Here is an 18,619-nt window from a genome sequence, read left to right on the forward strand (position 1 = left end):
TTGCCGATTATCAACGAAAGGAGAGGGAGAGATGGCGGGCGCACATGTTTTGGCGGCCACTGACAAAGCTTACTTCAGTGTTATGCTGCCCCATGGCTGCAAGTTGTAACTGCACCCTTACCGCAGCTTACCGCGAGGGCCCCTACCGTTCTGCGGCAGACAGGCGAGCATTCTGAGTATGTCACTACCGTAGCCTACGGCTAATTCTTTTGTCTCATTAGCATCCAGGGCTAATTGTATTGTCTCCAGGGACCATAAGGCCTCACCACGTGGTCACACACACATACAAAACACACCTTAGTTAGCATCCCACACTATCCTTTTGTTTAGGCCATAGGCCTCACAACACACCTTAGCTAGCAAACCAAAGCTAACTCTTTTGTTCTACAAAGAAACACATGGTGACCCTTCCCCCCTCCGTTCTTTGTCACGAGGTCCTTTGTCTCAACTTTAGATAACATTCCAAGCCCTGATTCAATTCAAACTTTATAGCGCATTCTCCCGTGCCCACATTCAAACCCACATATATCACGAATGACCATTTGAATGTATTTCAATTGCTAATATTTAATTTTTTTATCACACACACACACACACACACACACACACACACACACACACACACCTCACTGTTTGCTGCTGACTATTTGAAGATTTCAACTGCCATTATTCATTTTTATCTTTGTTATAATAAATTCAATTATTCTGTTAAACTGTGTCTGTGTTGCTTCCATATTCCTTGAAGTCATTCAATCTCAAAGAATTCCAAGGTGCATATGAGTTATGTAATATGGAAAGTGATCATAATAATTTGGAATGTACCATAATTTAGCTGTTTGGTAATTTATTATTAAGCATCAAAATTAAAGGTATTATTTAATGAGACTGATTTAATGAGATTGATCACTTAATTACCAATTGCACCTACATTTATATTGGTGCCCCATGTGAGGAGATTGGTGTTGACTTCTTGAATATTGTTGCAACAACAGATAAACTATCAGTTTGATTCAGCAGTTGCTAAGGTATATCCCCAGGCGTGTTAAATGGTTAACAGTAGCATGATAACCGTATCACAAAATACTAATAACCTATTCTTAACTTAGGATAAGAGATAGCATTTTCAAACAAAACAAACTTTATCAACTGATTAATTAATTACATAGTTAATATTAATTAATAGCAATTAATTAATAAATTAACTCATTGATTAATTAATTACATAATATCCAACCTAAGTAAAATGGCATCCCCTCGTGTCTCAGAAATTGAAGACAACGCTCAAGACATGTCTCTCCTTGAGGTCATCGCAGACCTCATTCACTGCTCTGCCTCCGAAAAGGCAAACATTAGGAACACGAGCAAGAGTGAATGCCAAAACAACATAGATAACTCGAACAAACATATGAGAGATCCAAAAGGAACAACCATTGGTGTCCAAGCGGCACTAGGCAAGCTATTCCTGTCAAACTTCCGAGATACTGATTCAGAAATCAGACGCCTCCGCGGAGAGGTTGAAAGGCTGACCACCAGCAATGCCGAGCTGGCAGCCGACAACAATAATTTATATAGGGAGCGTGAGCTCTTGAAAACCTCCCTTGATGATTGTGCCGAAAGGCTAGAGAAAGCCGAAAAGGCTGCCAAGAGGGCTGCCGAGGAGCAGACCCCCCAAGAAGGGTGCGAGGGGCGTGAAAGACCCCCAACAATGTGCAGAAGCTCAGAGCAGGAAGAGACGTCCGAACTGGACACCGTAGATTACCTGGTCGAGGACCAGACACCCCGCCAAACTCCATCAACTCGCTACACGATTTCGTCATTTAGCCAGGATGGAGCCATACTGTGCTCATCCTGAGCCCAGAACCATAGCACACCCAGGTCAGTGTGCTACAGTATCCCTGATCAATCTTCAGATGAATCAGGCTATGAATCTAGTGCGAAACGGGAGCAACACCAGAGTAGCTTAGATAGTAAGTACTCAGGAGGGCCAAGAAGGTCGCACAAGGACGTGCACCAAACCCTCCGCCTATGGCAAATTGACCTACTTGCCAAAGATGTTGAGCGATTCGATCCTGAGAATAAAAGAACAAATGTGAACGATTATTTGCGAGAAATTGACCGATGCCTGATGGACCTGCCAAAAGCCACAACGCGGGAGGAACTTAGACTGATCTGGAAGACCTCCAGTAGCAGCGTTTGTGCCTTTTTAGAGACACTACCCCCAAACATTCATGATAGTTACTCGAAACTTCGCAATTACATGAGGGAAGAATATGTGCCGTACACGGACGAAACCTCCATGACATTGTGTGCCATACAAATCAAACAAAAACAGTCTGAGGTGCCTCATGAATATTATAGATGGCTACGTACTGCCTATTTCCAGGGTAGCAGCTCACCAGGCTTGGAAGAAGATAGAGGTTTCAAATCCCTCTTCTTACATAACCTCCACCCAAGCGTGCGGACTCAAGTTGCACTGACGTGTCGACAGGGTTTCCACTCGATGAGGGAAATTAGGCAACTAGCCCAAATGACCTGGGAGACCATTGTCAAACCCACAAACAGGAACAATGAAGAACCCAGAGTCCTTAGTCTCCAGAGTGCAGATGGGCCCCCGCTAGCCTTAGAAGGAGGTGAAGCTCCAAAAGGGGGACCCCCCTGGAGAAATCCCGGTCCGAACCGCCCCTTGCCGAGCCATCACCAGGGTGAGTGGAAAAATCGGCAAGGTAAGGCCAGGAGGGACCGAGGGCAAGTCCACAGTGACCATGGCAACCGCCCCTCATATGGAAAGGGTTGTAGGGGACAAGGCGGTTGGCAGCAAGACCGTCATCCCCGCTCTGACCAGAGACGGCAGGAGCATTCCGACTGTAGCTCTAAACGTAGGGGTAGAGATGACCGACACAGTGACTCAGACCAACCTGGTGAGTTCCGCTCAGAGCTGGACTCTTTGAAAGCCCAGTTGGCTGAGATTAAAGAACTGTTACAAAAAAGGTCAGAACCCTCAACAGATAAATAGAAGCGAGAGTAAAAGGACAAAAGGCCTGCTACGACCGAAAAGCCTCCCATCACAAATATCAAATAGGCAACAAAGTCCTACATTTTAACTTTACTAAGCCGGTAGAAGTCTCAAAAAGTTCCTACCACACTGGTCGGGACCTTTCGATCGTGGAAAACTGTCCCCCATCGCGTATCGCATTAGGACATCCAGGCCTAATCAAACGCCCTCAGATCGATTTCCATAACAATCAAATCAAGCCTTTTGAACAGTCCTCACTCCAAAAGGGGGGGATGATAGTAGGCCCATCCTGTCCACCTAGCTTGTACGCCTCACTCATAAGCATACACTGACATTCCCAGTCACATTCACCAACCCAATACCTTTCCAGAAGATTAGGTTTACCAACCCAAACACTAATACTTCTTTTCTTCCTTCATTCCTTCTCTTTTCTTGTTTTTTTTTTGCATAAGAAATGAAGTATATAGGTAGTGTAGTGTTTAATGTTTCTTTATAGATGTGATTGACCTAGTTAGATAGCCTGATTATATGCCCAAAATGCCTATAGCCTGATTATATGCCCAAATGCCTCTGCCTCCAACTGTCTTACTGGAACTCATGAGTTTACACAGTTTTCACAGGACACCATGGACTGTACAGAGCAAGGTTACCTCAAGGACTATGGACATGTGGACTGTACGGTACTGTGCTCTCAGTGCTATGACTCCATCATACCCCTGAGACCAAAAGGGGGAATGTAGGTACAGTCCCTTTAAGAACTACATTTCCCATCAGCCAACTTCCACGTTGGCCTACGTCACGCCTGGGCGGGATCACCTACGTCACATCCTCTTTGAAGCCATAAGTAACTGAACACGTTTCAGCTCTTCCTCTTTTCCGTCTGGACCAGCCGTCTGCAGGCACAAAGAGATTCGCTCCACCGAGCAAACCCAGATAAAGACATCTTTCTTGCAAGATCCATGATTTAGCGCGTTTTCTTTCATTTACGGTACCTTTGGCCACGGTAGACTCTAGAATTGCGCGATTTTAAACTCGGATTGAGTTACAACCAGTTTTCATTTATTCATTATACCGTAAGTACGTATGGACTGCGGCCCAAGCAGTTAATTAATGTTAGAAGCGACCGGCTCCTTCTAACAAAGCGCTATGCACATTATTTGATCAGGGACTTTCTTCCCACGAACTACAAAGCCTCGGATCAAGAATTCTCTGCCTTCTACAGAAGTCTTCACAAGCTCCTGTAAAATTCAGCATCTTCGTAGCTTCTCTGTATTCCTACACAGAGGCAAGGTACTGGAGCAGATTTGGCATTTTGGGCAAAAAGACTAGTCTTAGGAATTAGTTTATTTACATAGTGTGAATTTAAACTCAGGAACTGTTTAAGTGTGCACACTGATTTTGTGTTTCCATCATTGTTCTATTTTTGATCTCTCAATTGTTTAATAGATAGGCTTTGCATGCTCTCTCTCTTATTCTTGTCTAACACTTTAATTTCATTATTACACATATTTTGACCTCATCAAGTTTTCAGTGGATTTAGTAATGTTATAAGCTAGTGAAATTAGCCTACGGCTAATTTTTTTGTCTCATTAGCATCCAGGGCTAATTGTATTGTCTCCAGGGACCATAAGGCCTCACCACGTGGTCACACACACACACAAAACACACCTTAGCCCATGTTTACATTAGACCGTATCAGTGGATCATCAGATTAACGTTTTTAAAATGATTAGTGTGCACACAGCAGCACCAATACACGGATACGCTCAGCTCTGCAGGCATCCTGCGCTCCAAATCACTCCGCCCTGAACAGCGAGTGCCCTCTGGAGGGTGCGCACTCCAGCCTTGCGCAGCTCACAGAGCACACGAGTGAAGTGAACAAGCTGTGATTCGGGACTGAGCCGCTGTGTGTGTGTGATCCCAGCGCACATCACTTACCACTTGCAAGTGGAAGGATGGCAAGCCTAAAGACAATCATAACTACACAATGGGCAGTATTTGCATCAGTATTTGCAGTATTTTCATACTTTTATACTCTTTAATGAAAGGTGATACAAGGCGGAAGTCTGCGCCGTTTTTCAGCAGTCGTGTCACATGACCAACGCCAGCAAATTAGGAAGGTGGATGTCACAGTGACGTTGTCCAATGAGACGCCAGCTAGAGCTCAGCACAGCGTTTCTGCGTATTCTGAATGTTTACACAGCACCGGAACTGACACGATCTGGATTGAATACGTGGACGCTGGCGGATTCCCGTTTCCCGGCGTTTCCAGGCGGTTTAATGTAAATGGACAGTGCATCCGCGAAGAAAACGAGACAGATACAGTCTAATGTAAACATAGCCTTAGATAGCATCCCACGCTATCCTTTTGTTTAGGCCATAGACCTCACAACACACCTTAGCTAGCAAACCAAAGCTAACTCTTTTGTTCTACAAAGAAACACGTGGTGACCCTTCCCCCCTCCGTTCTTTGTCACAAGATCCTTTCTCTCAACTTTAGATAACATTCCAAGCCCTGATTCAATTCAAACTTTATAGCGCATTCTCCCGTGCCCACATTCAAACCCACATATATCACGGATGACCATTTGAATGTATTTCAATTGCTAATATTTAATTTTTTTATCACACAAACATGATCACACACACACACACACACACACACACACACACACACACACACATCTCACTGTTTGCTGCTGACTATTTGAAGATTTCAACTGCCATTATTCATTTTTATCTTTGTTATAATAAATTCAATTATTCTGTTAAACTGTGTCTGTGTTGCTTCCATATTCCTTGAAGTCATTCAATCTCAAAGAATTCCAAGGTGCATATGAGTTATGTAATACGGTAAATGATCATAATAATTTGGAATGTACCATAATTTAGCTGTTTGGTAATTTATTATTAAGCATCAAAATTAAAGTGTGGCAGCGGGGGCGTGGTCAAGCGCCGGTCTGTGACAGGAGGGTGGAGCCAGGGAAGGTGAGTGGCAGAATCACTACACCTGACGATAATTAACCTGTGTTTGTGTGTCTTCCCAGTAACCGCGCCCTATTTAAGGAGGCAGAGGGAGAGCAGAGGAGAGCTCATCCCGGGACTAGAACACAGCGTGTGTGTGTTTGTTTCTCTAAAGAATAAAAGTAGGCTGTTACACTGAAAAGTCTGGCAATAAAAAGCCTATTATTACCTGAAACTTTGTCCTGCCATCCTCTGTGCTCCACCCACACTTCAGAGAGCTCTACAATGGTGCCGAAACCCGGGAAAAGGTGGAGCACCAACCTCGCAGCCCCATGGAATCCTCCCCGTTCGCAGACCTGGTCCACGCCCTCGCCACGGCTCAGCAAAGCCAGCACCAGGCACTTGTCATGCTCCGAAAGGAGCAAGAGCGGCACTTCGAAGCCCTGGTGCTGGACCAGCAGGAAGATCGCGAGGCGTCTCCTTGCGTCGGTGGGGTCCACCAGCGCCCCGGCCGCGGGCCCGTCTCCCCTCACCGTGACCAAGATGGGCCCACAGGATGACCCCGAGGCGTTCCTCACATTGTTCGAACAGGTCGCCGAAGCCTCAGGGTGGCCGATGGAGCAGCGCGTGGCACTCCTCCTCCCCCTCCTGATGGGAGAGGCGCAGCTGGCTGCACTACAGCTCCCCGCCAACCGCCGGCTGGCCTACGCGGACCTTCGCCGGGCCGTCCTCCAGCGCGTGGGGCGCACACCAGAACAACAGCGCCAGCGCTTCCGCGCGCTGCAGTTGGAGGAAGTCGGCTGGCTGTTCGCGTTCGGCCAGCAGCTCCGGGACGCCTGCTGGCGGTGGCTGAGGGCCGACGATCGCGACGCCAAGGGAATCATCGATCAGGTGCTGCTGGAGCAGTTCATCGCGCGCTTACCAGCCGGAACCGTGGAGTGGGTCCAGCGCCACCACCCGGCGTCGCTGGATCAGGCAGTAGGACTGGCGGAGGATCATTTGGCAGCTGTTCCGGCGGCAGGACAACCGACGACGTCTTCTCTTCTCTCCTCTTCTCTCTCTCTTTCTCCCCTCCCTTCTTTGTCCCATCCTCGCCCCATTCCCCCACCACGGAGGCGGGGACCGGCTCCACCCCAGCCGGCCCGCCGCACCCATGGTGCCCTCCCGTTTCTCCCTTCTGTGTCTGTCTCTCCCCCCCCTCAGGTGAGTGAGCCCCAGAGCACAGGTGCAGAGGGAAAGCCCGGGCCGGTTTGCTGGCGCTGCGGGGAGCCGGGCCACCTGCAACAACAGTGCGCAGCAATGGAGGTGGGCGCAGTGGTACGGGTCCCCGACGCGCCAGAAGCTGCCCTCAATCGGGCCGGAGCGTATCGCATACCGGTGAGTGTCCAAGGGGCTACATATCAGGCGTTGGTGGATTCTGGTTGCAATCAGACCTCGATCCGCCAAAGCCTGGTGCAAGACAAGGCATTGGGGGGAGCACAGGGGGTGAAGGTGTTGTGTGTGCACGGGGATGTTCACAGCTACCCTTTGGTGTCAGTCCACATATATTTCAGAGGGGAAAAATCTATAGTGAAGGCGATGGTTAATCCTCGCCTTACCCACTCTTTAATTTTGGGGACTGATTGGCTGGGATTTCGGGGTTTAATGACGCGCCTAGTAAGGAGTGGGTCCTGCCAGTTGACAGGGGGAGGTCCCGGTGTCGCTTTGGCTGGAGCTGCTGTCACAGAGCCGTCTACGTCATCTCCGCGACAGAGTGAGGAGCCGCCGGCTCCTCCTCTTTCTGTTGGGGAATCCCTCATGGATTTCCCATTAGAACAATCGCGAGATGAGACTCTGCGACATGCGTTTGACCAAGTGAGAGTAATCGATGGTCAAACGGTCCAGCCGAACGCCACCCCGTCCTTCCCCTATTTTTCTATTATGAAGGATAGATTATACCGAGTGACGCAGGACACTCAGACGAAAGAGCGAGTCACACAGCAGTTAATTCCAAAGAACCGCCGGGAATTGGTATTTTAGACGGCTCACTTTAATCCCATGGCTGGACACCTAGGGCAGGATAAGACACTAGCCCGGATAATGGCCTGATTCTATTGGCTGAGGATTCACGGCGATGTCCGTAAGTGGTGTACACGGCCAGCTGTAGCGCGGCCAGCTGTGCCTCTCCCGTGAGCAGGGGGAGGAGGCGCGCCGCGCGCTGCTCCATCGGCCACCCCGAGGCTTCGGCGACCTGTTCAAACAACGTGATGAACGCCTCGGGGTCGTCCTGCGGGCCCATCTTGGTGACAATGAGGGGAGACGGGCCCGCGGCCGGAGCGCTGGTGGACCCCGCCGACGCGAGGAGATGCCGGAACGCCTCGCGATCTTCCTGCTGGGCCAGCACCAGGGCTTCGAAGCGCCGCTCCTGCTCCTTTCGGAGCGTGACGAGTGCCTGGTGCTGGCTTTGCTGAGCCGTGGCGAGGGCGTGGACCAGATCGGCGAACGGGGAGGATTCCATGGGGCTGCTGGTTTGGTGCTCCACTGTCCCGGGTTTCGGCACCACTGTAAGAGACCCTACGTGTGGGTGGAGCACAGAGGACGGCAGGACAGAGATCAGGTTTTATAAATGGGCTTTATTGCCACACTTTTCAGTCTAACAATCATATGCACAGACACACAACCGGCGTCTGGTTCAGGGTTGAGCCTCCTCTGCTCTCGCTCTCCCTCCTGATATAGGGCGCAGTCACTGGGAAGACACACAAACAGGTTAATTGCTCTCAGGTGACATGATTCTGCCACTTACCTTCCCTGACTCCGCCCTCCTGTCACAGACCGGCGCTTGACCACGCCCCCGCTGCCACATACCCCCACCGCCCGACTCAGGCCGGGCGGCCGTCCGGCCTGCAGCCGACTCCCCCCCCCCCTTGACGGGAGAGGAAGTCCGCCACGACCATCTGCGCCCCCGGCCTGTGGACCACCTTGAAATTAAAGGGTTGGAGCGCCAGATACCAACGGGTGATCCGCGCATTGGCATCTTTCATGCGGTGGAGCCACTGGAGGGGCGCGTGGTCCGAACAGAGGGTGAAAGGGCGCCCCAGCAGGTAGTACCGGAGGGCAAGAACCGCCCACTTGATGGCCAGACACTCTTTCTCTATGGTGCTGTAGCGCCCCTCACGCACCGACAGCTTCCTGCTGATATACAGGACAGGGCGGTCCTCCCCCTCCACCTCCTGGGACAAAGCTGCCCCCAGCCCTCTGTCCGACGCATCGGTCTGCAACATAAAAGGGAGAGAAAAGTCAGGGGAGTGTAGAAGTGGCCCCCCACACAGTGCAGCCTTTACCTCTGAGAAAGCCCGCTGGCACTGCTCCGTCCACTGGACCGGATCTGGTGCCCCCTTTTTAGTGAGATCAGTCAGCGGGCTGGTGACGTCCGAATAATTAGGTATAAACCTGCGATAATAGCCAGCCAGCCCCAGGAACTGTCTCACCCCCTTTTTGGTCTTGGGCCTCGGGCAGGCCGCAATTGCTGCCGTCTTATTAATTTGGGGACGCACCTGCCCGTTGCCCAAGTGGAAGCCCAGATACCGTACTTCCACCCGCCCAATCGCACACTTCTTTGGGTTGGCTGTGAGCCCCGCTCGCCTCAGCGACCTAAGGACGGCCCTCAGATGTTCGAGGTGCCGCTGCCAGTCATTGCTATAGATGATTATGTCATCTAAATATGCTGCCGCATATGTGGCGTGAGGGCGGAGGACTCTGTCCATCAGCCGCTGAAACGTTGCGGGGGCCCCAAACAGCCCAAACGGAAGGGTGACGAATTGGTGTAAACCAAACGGTGTGGAAAAGGCCGTTTTTTCCCGGGATAGTGGAGTCAAGGGGATCTGCCAATATCCCTTCGTTAAATCCAGTGTCGAATAAAAGCGAGCAGTGCCGAGTCGATCGAGCAACTCATCAATACGAGGCATTGGGTACGCGTCGAATTTAGACACCGCGTTGACTTTTCTATAGTCCACACAGAACCGGACCGACCCGTCGGCCTTGGGTACCAAGACCACCGGGCTGCTCCAGTCACTGTAGGACTCCTCGACGATGCCCATTTCGAGCATGGTCTGAAGTTCTTCCCGAACCACCTTTTTTTTGTGTTCAGGTAGCCTGTAAGGGCGGCTACGCACTACCACCCCCGGGGGCGTCTCTATGTGGTGCTCTATGAGGTTAGTGCGACCGGGCAGGGGCGAGAACACATCCGAAAACTCGGTCTGCAACTGGGCGACCTCCGTGAGTTGGGTCGGGGAGAGGTGGTCTCCACAGGGGACCGGAGAGGTACGTGATGCCAATGTCCCTTTTTGAACCTCCGGCCCCAGCTCCGCCTTCTCTGGAACTACCGACACCAACGCCACGGGGACCTCCTCGTTCCAGAGTTTAAGCAGGTTGAGGTGGTAAATCTGTAGCGCCCCACCCCTGTCCGTTCGCCTCACCTCATAGTCGACGTCCCCAACTCGCCGTGTGACCTCAAAGGGTCCTTGCCACTTGGCGATCAATTTGGAGCTCGACGTGGGCAACAGTACGAGTACCTTATCTCCCGGAGTGAACTCTCTAAGGCGCGTACCCTTGTTGTACAGGCGGGCTTGCCGTTCCTGGGCCTGCCGCAAATTCTCCTGAGTTAGGTGGGTGAGCGTGTGGAGTTTTGCGCGCAGGTCCATAACGTACTGAATTTCGTTCTTACTTTGTGAAGGTCCCTCCTCCCAATTTTCCCGCAGCACGTCCAGGATGCCGCGCGGCTTACGCCCATATAATAATTCAAACGGGGAGAACCCCGTGGAGGCTTGGGGGACCTCTCGCACTGAGAACAGCAAGGGTTCGAGCCACTTATCCCAGTTACGTGCGTCCTCACTTACGAATTTTTTAATAATATTTTTGAGGGTGTGGTTGAATCGTTCCACTAAACCGTCCGTTTGTGGGTGATACACGCTGGTGCGGATCGGCTTGATCCCCAATAACCCATACAGTTCGCGCAGTGTTCGTAACATAAACATAGTGCCTTGATCAGTCAGAATCTCTTTCGGGATTCCAACTCGGGAGATGACGCGGAAGAGTGCCTCTGCAATACTGCGTGCTGAGATATTGCGCAGAGGCACTGCTTCCGGGTATTGCGTTGCATAGTCCACCAGAACTAATATAAAGCGGTACCCTCGTGCTGACCGATCTAATGGCCCGACGAGATCCATCCCAATTCTCTCAAACGGGGTCTCGATTAACGGTAGAGGGCGCAAAGGCGCTTTTGGAATGGCCGCTGGGTTTACTAACTGGCATTCGCGGCATGCCGTACACCACCTACGGACATCGCCGCGAATCCCCGGCCAATAGAAACGGGCCATTATTCGGGCTAGTGTTTTATCCTGCCCCAAGTGTCCAGCCATGGGATTAAAGTGAGCCGCCTGGAATACCAATTCCCGGCGGCTCTTCGGAATTAAAAGCTGCGTGACGCGCTCTTTAGTTTGAGTGTCCTGCGTCACTCGGTATAATCTATCCTTCATAATCGCGAAGTAGGGGAAGGACGGGGTGGCGTTCGGCTGGAGCGTTTGACCATCGATTACTCTCACTTGGTCAAACGCATGCCGCAGAGTCTCGTCTCGCGACTGCTCTAATAGGAAATCCGCGAGGGATTCCCCAATAGAGAGAGGAGGAGCCGGCGGCTCCTCACTCTGACGCGGAGATGACGTAGACGGCTCTGTGACAGCTGCTCCCGCCAAAGCGACACCGGGACCTCCCCCTGTCAAATGGCAGGACCCACTCTCGACTAGGCGTGTCATTAAACCCCGAAATCCCGGCCAATCAGTCCCCAAAATTAGAGAGTGGGTAAGGCGAGGATTAACCGCCGCCTTTACTATGAATTTTTCCCCTCTGAAAATAATGTGGACCGACACCAAAGGGTAGCTGTGAACATCCCCGTGCACACATAACACCTTCACCCCTTGTGCTCCCCCCAATGCCTCGTTTTGAACCAGGCTTTGGCGAATTGAGGTCTGATTACAACCAGAATCCACCAACGCCTGATATGTAGCCCCTTGGATACTCACCAGTATGCGATACGCTCCGGCCCGATCGAGGGCGGCCTCTGGCGCGTCGGGGATCCGAACCACCGCGCCCACTTCCATTGCCGTGCACTGCTGTTGAGGGTGGCCCGGTTCCCCGCAGCGCCAGCAAACCGGCCCGGGCTTTCCCTCTGCACCGGTGATCTGGGGTTCACTCACCTGAGGTGGGGGAGAGACAGACACAGAAGGGAGAAACGGGAGGGCACCGCGGGTGCGGTGGGCCGGCTGGGGGGGTGCCGGCCCCCGCCTCCGCGGAGGGGGAATGGGGCGAGGACAGGACACAGGAGGAGGGGGAGAGAGAGAGAGAGAAGAGGAGAGAAGAGAAGATGCCATCTGCTGTCCTGCCGCCGGGACAGCCGCCAGATGATCCTCCGCCAGCTCGACTGCCTGATCCAGCGACGCCGGGCGGTGGCACTGGACCCACTCCGCGGTTCCGGCTGGTAAGCGGGCGATGAACTGTTCCAGTACCACCTGGTCGACGATTCCCTCGGCGTCGCGATCGTTGGCCCTCAGCCACCGCCAGCAGGCGTCCCGGAGCTGCTGGCCGAACGCGAACGGCCGGCCGACTTCCTCCAGTCGCAGCGCGCGGAAGCGCTGGCGCTGTTGCTCCGGTGTGCGCCCCACGCGCTGGAGGACGGCCCGGCGGAGGTCCGCGTAGGCCAGCCGGCGGTCGGCGGGGAGCTGTAGCGCGGCCAGCTGTGCCTCTCCCGTGAGCAGGGGGAGGAGGCGCGCCGCGCGCTGCTCCATCGGCCACCCCGAGGCTTCGGCGACCTGTTCAAACAACGTGATGAACGCCTCGGGGTCGTCCTGCGGGCCCATCTTGGTGACAATGAGGGGAGACGGGCCCGCGGCCGGAGCGCTGGTGGACCCCGCCGACGCGAGGAGATGCCGGAACGCCTCGCGATCTTCCTGCTGGGCCAGCACCAGGGCTTCGAAGCGCCGCTCCTGCTCCTTTCGGAGCGTGACGAGTGCCTGGTGCTGGCTTTGCTGAGCCGTGGCGAGGGCGTGGACCAGATCGGCGAACGGGGAGGATTCCATGGGGCTGCTGGTTTGGTGCTCCACTGTCCCGGGTTTCGGCACCACTGTAAGAGACCCTACGTGTGGGTGGAGCACAGAGGACGGCAGGACAGAGATCAGGTTTTATAAATGGGCTTTATTGCCACACTTTTCAGTCTAACAATCATATGCACAGACACACAACCGGCGTCTGGTTCAGGGTTGAGCCTCCTCTGCTCTCGCTCTCCCTCCTGATATAGGGCGCAGTCACTGGGAAGACACACAAACAGGTTAATTGCTCTCAGGTGACATGATTCTGCCACTTACCTTCCCTGACTCCGCCCTCCTGTCACAGACCGGCGCTTGACCACGCCCCCGCTGCCACAGGGCGTAAGCCGCGCAGCATTTTAGATGTGCTGCGGGAAAATTGGGTGGAGGGACCTTCACAAAGTAAAAACAAAATTCAGTACGTTATGGACCTGCGCACAAAACTCCACACGCTCACACACCTAACTCAGGAGAATTTGCGGCAGGCCCAGGAACGGCAAGCCCGCCTTAGGGAGTTCACTCCGGGAGAGAAGGTACTCGTACTGTTGCCCACGTCGAGCTCCAAATTAATCGCCAAGTGGCAAGGACCCTTTGAGGTCACACGGCGAGTCGGGGACGTCGACTATGAGGTAAGGCGAACGGACAGGGAGGGGGCGCTACAGATCTACCACCTCAATCTGCTTAAACTCTGGAACGAGGAGGTCCCCGTGGCGTTGGTGTCGGTAGTTCTGGAGAAGGTGGAGCTGGGGCCGGAGGTTCAAAAAGGGTCATTGGCATCATGTACCTCTCCGGTCCCCTGTGGAGACCACCTCTCCCCGACCCAACTCACGGAGGTCGCCCAGTTGCAGGCCGAGTTTTCGGATGTGTTCTCGCCCCTGCCCGGTCGCACTAACCTCATAGAACACCACATAGAGACGCCCCCGGGGGTGGTAGTGCATAGCCGCCCTTACAGGCTACCCGAACACAAAAAAAAAAAGGTGGTTCGGGAAGAACTTCAGGCCATGCTCGAAATGGGCATCATCGAGGAGTCCCACAGTGACTGGAGCAGCCCGGTGGTCTTGGTACCCAAGGCCGACGGGTCGGTCCGGTTCTGTGTGGACTATAGAAAAGTCAACGCGGTGTCTAAATTCGACGCGTACCCAATGCCTCGTATTGACGAGCTGCTCGATTGACTAGGCACGGCTCGCTTTTACTCGACACTGGATTTGACGAAGGGATATTGGCAGATCCCCTTGACTCCATTATCCCAGAAAAAAACGGCCTTTTCCACACCGTTCGGCTTATACCAATTTGTCACACTTCCTTTTAGGCTGTTTGGGGCGCCCGCTACATTTCAGCGGCTGATGGACAGGGTCCTCCGGCCCCACGCCACCTATGCGGCCGCATATCTCGATGACATTATTATTTATAGTAACGACTGGCAGCGGCTCCTGCAACACCTGAGGGCCATCCTTAGGTTGCTGAGGCAGGCGGGTCTCACTGCCAACCCGAAGAAGTGTGCGATTGGGCGGGTGGAAGTACGGTATCTGGGCTTCCACTTGGGCAACGGGCAGGTGCGTCCCCAAATTAATAAGACAGCAGCGATTGCGGCCTGCCCGAGGCCCAAGACCAAAAAGGGGGTGAGACAGTTCCTGGGGCTGGCTGGCTACTATCGTAGGTTTATACCTAATTATTCGGACGTCACCAGCCCGCTGACTGACCTCACTAAAAAGGGGTCGCCAGATCCGGTCCAGTGGACGGAGCAGTGCCAGCGGGCTTTCTCTGAGGTAAAGGCTGCACTGTGTGGGGGGCCACTATTACACTCCCCTGACTTCTCTCTCCCTTTTGTGTTGCAGACCGACGCGTCGGACAGAGGGCTGGGGGCGGTGTTGTCCCAGGAGGTGGAGGGGGAGGACCGCCCCATCCTGTACATTAGTAGGAAGCTGTCAGTGCGTGAGGGGCGCTACAGCACTATTGAGAAGGAATGCCTGGCGATCAAGTGGGCGGTCCTCGCCCTCCGTTACTACCTGCTGGGGCGCCCTTTCACCCTCTGTTCGGACCACGCGCCCCTCCAGTGGCTCCACCGCATGAAAGATGCCAATGCGCGGATCACCCTTTGGTATCTGGCACTCCAACCCTTCAATTTCAAGGTGGTCCACAGGCCGGGGGCGCAGATGGTCGTGGCGGACTTCCTCTCCCGTCAAGGGGGGGGAGTCGGCTGCGGGCCGGACGGGCGCCCGGCCTGAGTCGGGTGGTGGGGGTATGTGGCAGCAGGGGTGTGGTCAAGCGCCGGTCTGTGACAGGAGGGCGGAGCCAGGGAAGGTGAGTGGCAGAATCACTACACCTGACGGTAATTAACCTGTGTTTGTGTGTCTTCCCAGTAACCGCGCCCTATTTAAGGAGGCAGAGGGAGAGCAGAGGAGAGCTCATCCCGGGACTAGAACACAGCTTGTGTGTGTGTTTGTTTCTCTAAAGAATAAAAGTAGGCTGTTACACTGAAAAGTCTGGCAATAAAAAGCCTATTATTACCTGAAGCTTTGTCCTGCCGTCCTCTGTGCTCCACCCACACTTCAGAGAGCTCTACATAAAGGTATTATTTAATGAGACTGATTTAATGAGATTGATCACTTAATTACCAATTGCACCTACATGGGAGAACCTAGATATAGTGGGCCTGCAGAAATAATCGCCATTACTCATACTGCTGTTTTAACTGATCTTTTTCCACAGTGGATCCATGCCACGCGATTGAAGAAGGCTCCATAAAGCTGTGTTACAATGACAAGTTTGCTATTAACGTTTTCTCTGTGTCCCTATCCAGTCTCTGTTCTCTCTCTCTATCTCTGAGCTCTATACAGATTTGACGTGACATTTGTGCAGCCCTGGCCGACTGAGAATCCTCAGATTACTCCCTGTAAGACGTTGTGAACAAAGAGGGGATCTCGCGCCCCGTCTGGGACTAATCATCCTCACTACAACCATGAAAGTCCTCATCACGAGTTTCGTGACCACTCTACTGCTGCTCGGAGCAGGGTTACCCGCTCGAGCTGGATCTCGAGACAACATCTTCTGGCAATTCGCTAACTGGACTGCACGAGTGCACACAAACGAAAGTTGTTATGTATGTCATCTGATGCCGCCTTCTACTATTATTACACGTCCACCTTTGCCTCTATGCTTGAAGCTCTGTATTATGCGTGCGGCCCAAGGGGCCAACCTTTCAAATTTTGGGGCCCTTTCTGTAATTACTCTCCTCACTCCTCTGTGGTAGCAATGTTAAACCAGACTTCTTCAGTATCTAGCACGAGAACCCCCTCTGTTCTCACTACTCTGCAGGTCGATATGCCCTCTAATTTCATTTTCCCTCACTGTTTTAGAACAAATTACTCTGAAGGAAGTAATGTGTATTTGGGACAAATTCCTAATTCTCAATGTAATCACATATATGATCAGAATTCCACCACCTCTCCATGTCCTTGCTGGGTCCCAAATTCATGCCAATGTAACCCCCCGCTAACTAATTGCACACGCAACAGTATCGGGTATGTCAATAATACGTGTAGGGCTCATCCTGACTGTGTTCCACTGCACCCTAATAATTATCCTGGTGTTAAATTAGCATTAAACTGGTACTGATACTGCGGTAATAGATCTGATCTTTTTGTTTCTTTTCCCACCAATTGGTCAGGCATTTGTGCTCCCATACAACTCAAGAACGCTATCACTGCTCTCCATCCCCTCTCTGCTCATCGCCTGAAACGAGATGTCTATGGTACTTTCCCACCCCCGGCACATCAGCTTACTTCTAAATGGCACCGTTTCTGGACGTCACTGTTTCCTCATTTTGACTTATCTGATCTGTGGAGGGAAGTAGAAATAACACATTATCACTTAGCCAGCTTTGTTAATGAAACCACTAGAGCTGTAGATGGTATTAGGACTGAATTAACTGCCCTGCGTCTAATGACTACTCAAAATTGTATGGCCCTTGATATTTTGTTGGCAGTAAAGGGGGGTGTTTGTGCTATGGTCGGAGAAAGCTATTGCACTTTTGTCCCTGCTAATGATAACCCAGATGGTGAAATAGGTGCAGTCGTACATCAAATGAAACAGATCGGTCAACAACTGGAGCATGACGAGCATGGAGACTCAGCTGGGTGGACATGGTTCTCTAAACTGTTTGGGAAATGGACTGCGACTTTATCTATGTGTATACCAGTGATTGTGGTTTTCCTTTTTTTCTTCTGTTTGGACCCTGCATTTTTAAATGCTTGATGGATAGGATATATAAGATGATAAATGTTTTTACCCATAAACCCCCGCACAGGGAAAACAATGTATATTATCCTGCTAGGGTGTAATACTAGTCTAATCTAGTATCAAAGTCTAATCTGATACTATTGTACTGATACAATAGTATCAAAGAGGGGGAATTGTTAAGAATTTATGATTTTAATATTTTAGCTTTTCATCCTTTAGCTTTTAGATCCTTTACTATTTTAAACTATTTCTGTTTAACTTGACCAAGAAGGCATTAATTTCTTCTGTGACCTTCTGTCTCAGCTAGACACAGTACTGTCGTAATGACATATTGCTCGAGTCATAATATTGATATTTTTTGAACATTCTGTCTGAACATTGCTATCTTTTGTTTAAAAATTCCATTACTGTCGTAAGGATGTATTGGTCTGTGTTCTAGAGATTAAGTTGTGCGTAATCTGCTGATATGAAATGTGTAAGAACATTATGCTCATGATTGATCCAAGGTTTCAGTCACACACACACATACATACATATTGATGTAATTAAGATGTGACCTGCTCAGACCAAGGTTTACTGACCCAGTCACAGATATCAGCACACACAGCTGATGTCATTTACACACACACACACACACACACGCACACACACACTCATTCACAGACGTGCACACACACACACACACACACACACACACATAGCTGATGTCGTAGTCTGATGTCATACACACCCACACACACCCACAGCTGCATATTCTCACACACACACACACACACACACACACACACACACACACACACACACACACACACACACTCTCTCTCTCTGCCTTAAGAGAGATAAACAACATATATAAAAGTTTCTGTGGATTTTCCATCTTCAGCAAAGCTGTGAATTAAAGATGGTGAAACCACTCTCTGGGTCCCTGTCTGTTCTTCGCGGTTCTCGCCCCAGAATTCTGAGGTGGCACGGAGGCACTGATCTCGAAAGGGTAATCGCTCCGGCTGGGGGGCAAGAGGTGAAGAGACGGTTGAATCTCTAACCTATCACTTGTAGTTTGGAGAGTGCATTGTCAGGCCAGGTTGTAACATTCCTAATGGTGGGCCTGGCTCTGCGTCTGAGGGGGGTGTAGGCTGGGGAGAGCAGGAGGGAAAGATGGTCTGATTGGCCGAGGTGGGGGAGGGTTATGGCTCTGTACGCATGCCTGATGTTGGAGTAAACATGATCCAGAGTGTTCTCCCCTCTAGTAGAACACTTGACATGTTGATAGAACTTTGGCAGTATAGTC

The sequence above is a fragment of the Neoarius graeffei genome, chromosome 21 (genome assembly GCF_027579695.1).
Source record: "Neoarius graeffei isolate fNeoGra1 chromosome 21, fNeoGra1.pri, whole genome shotgun sequence".
Classification (NCBI taxonomy): Eukaryota; Metazoa; Chordata; class Actinopteri; order Siluriformes; family Ariidae; genus Neoarius; species Neoarius graeffei.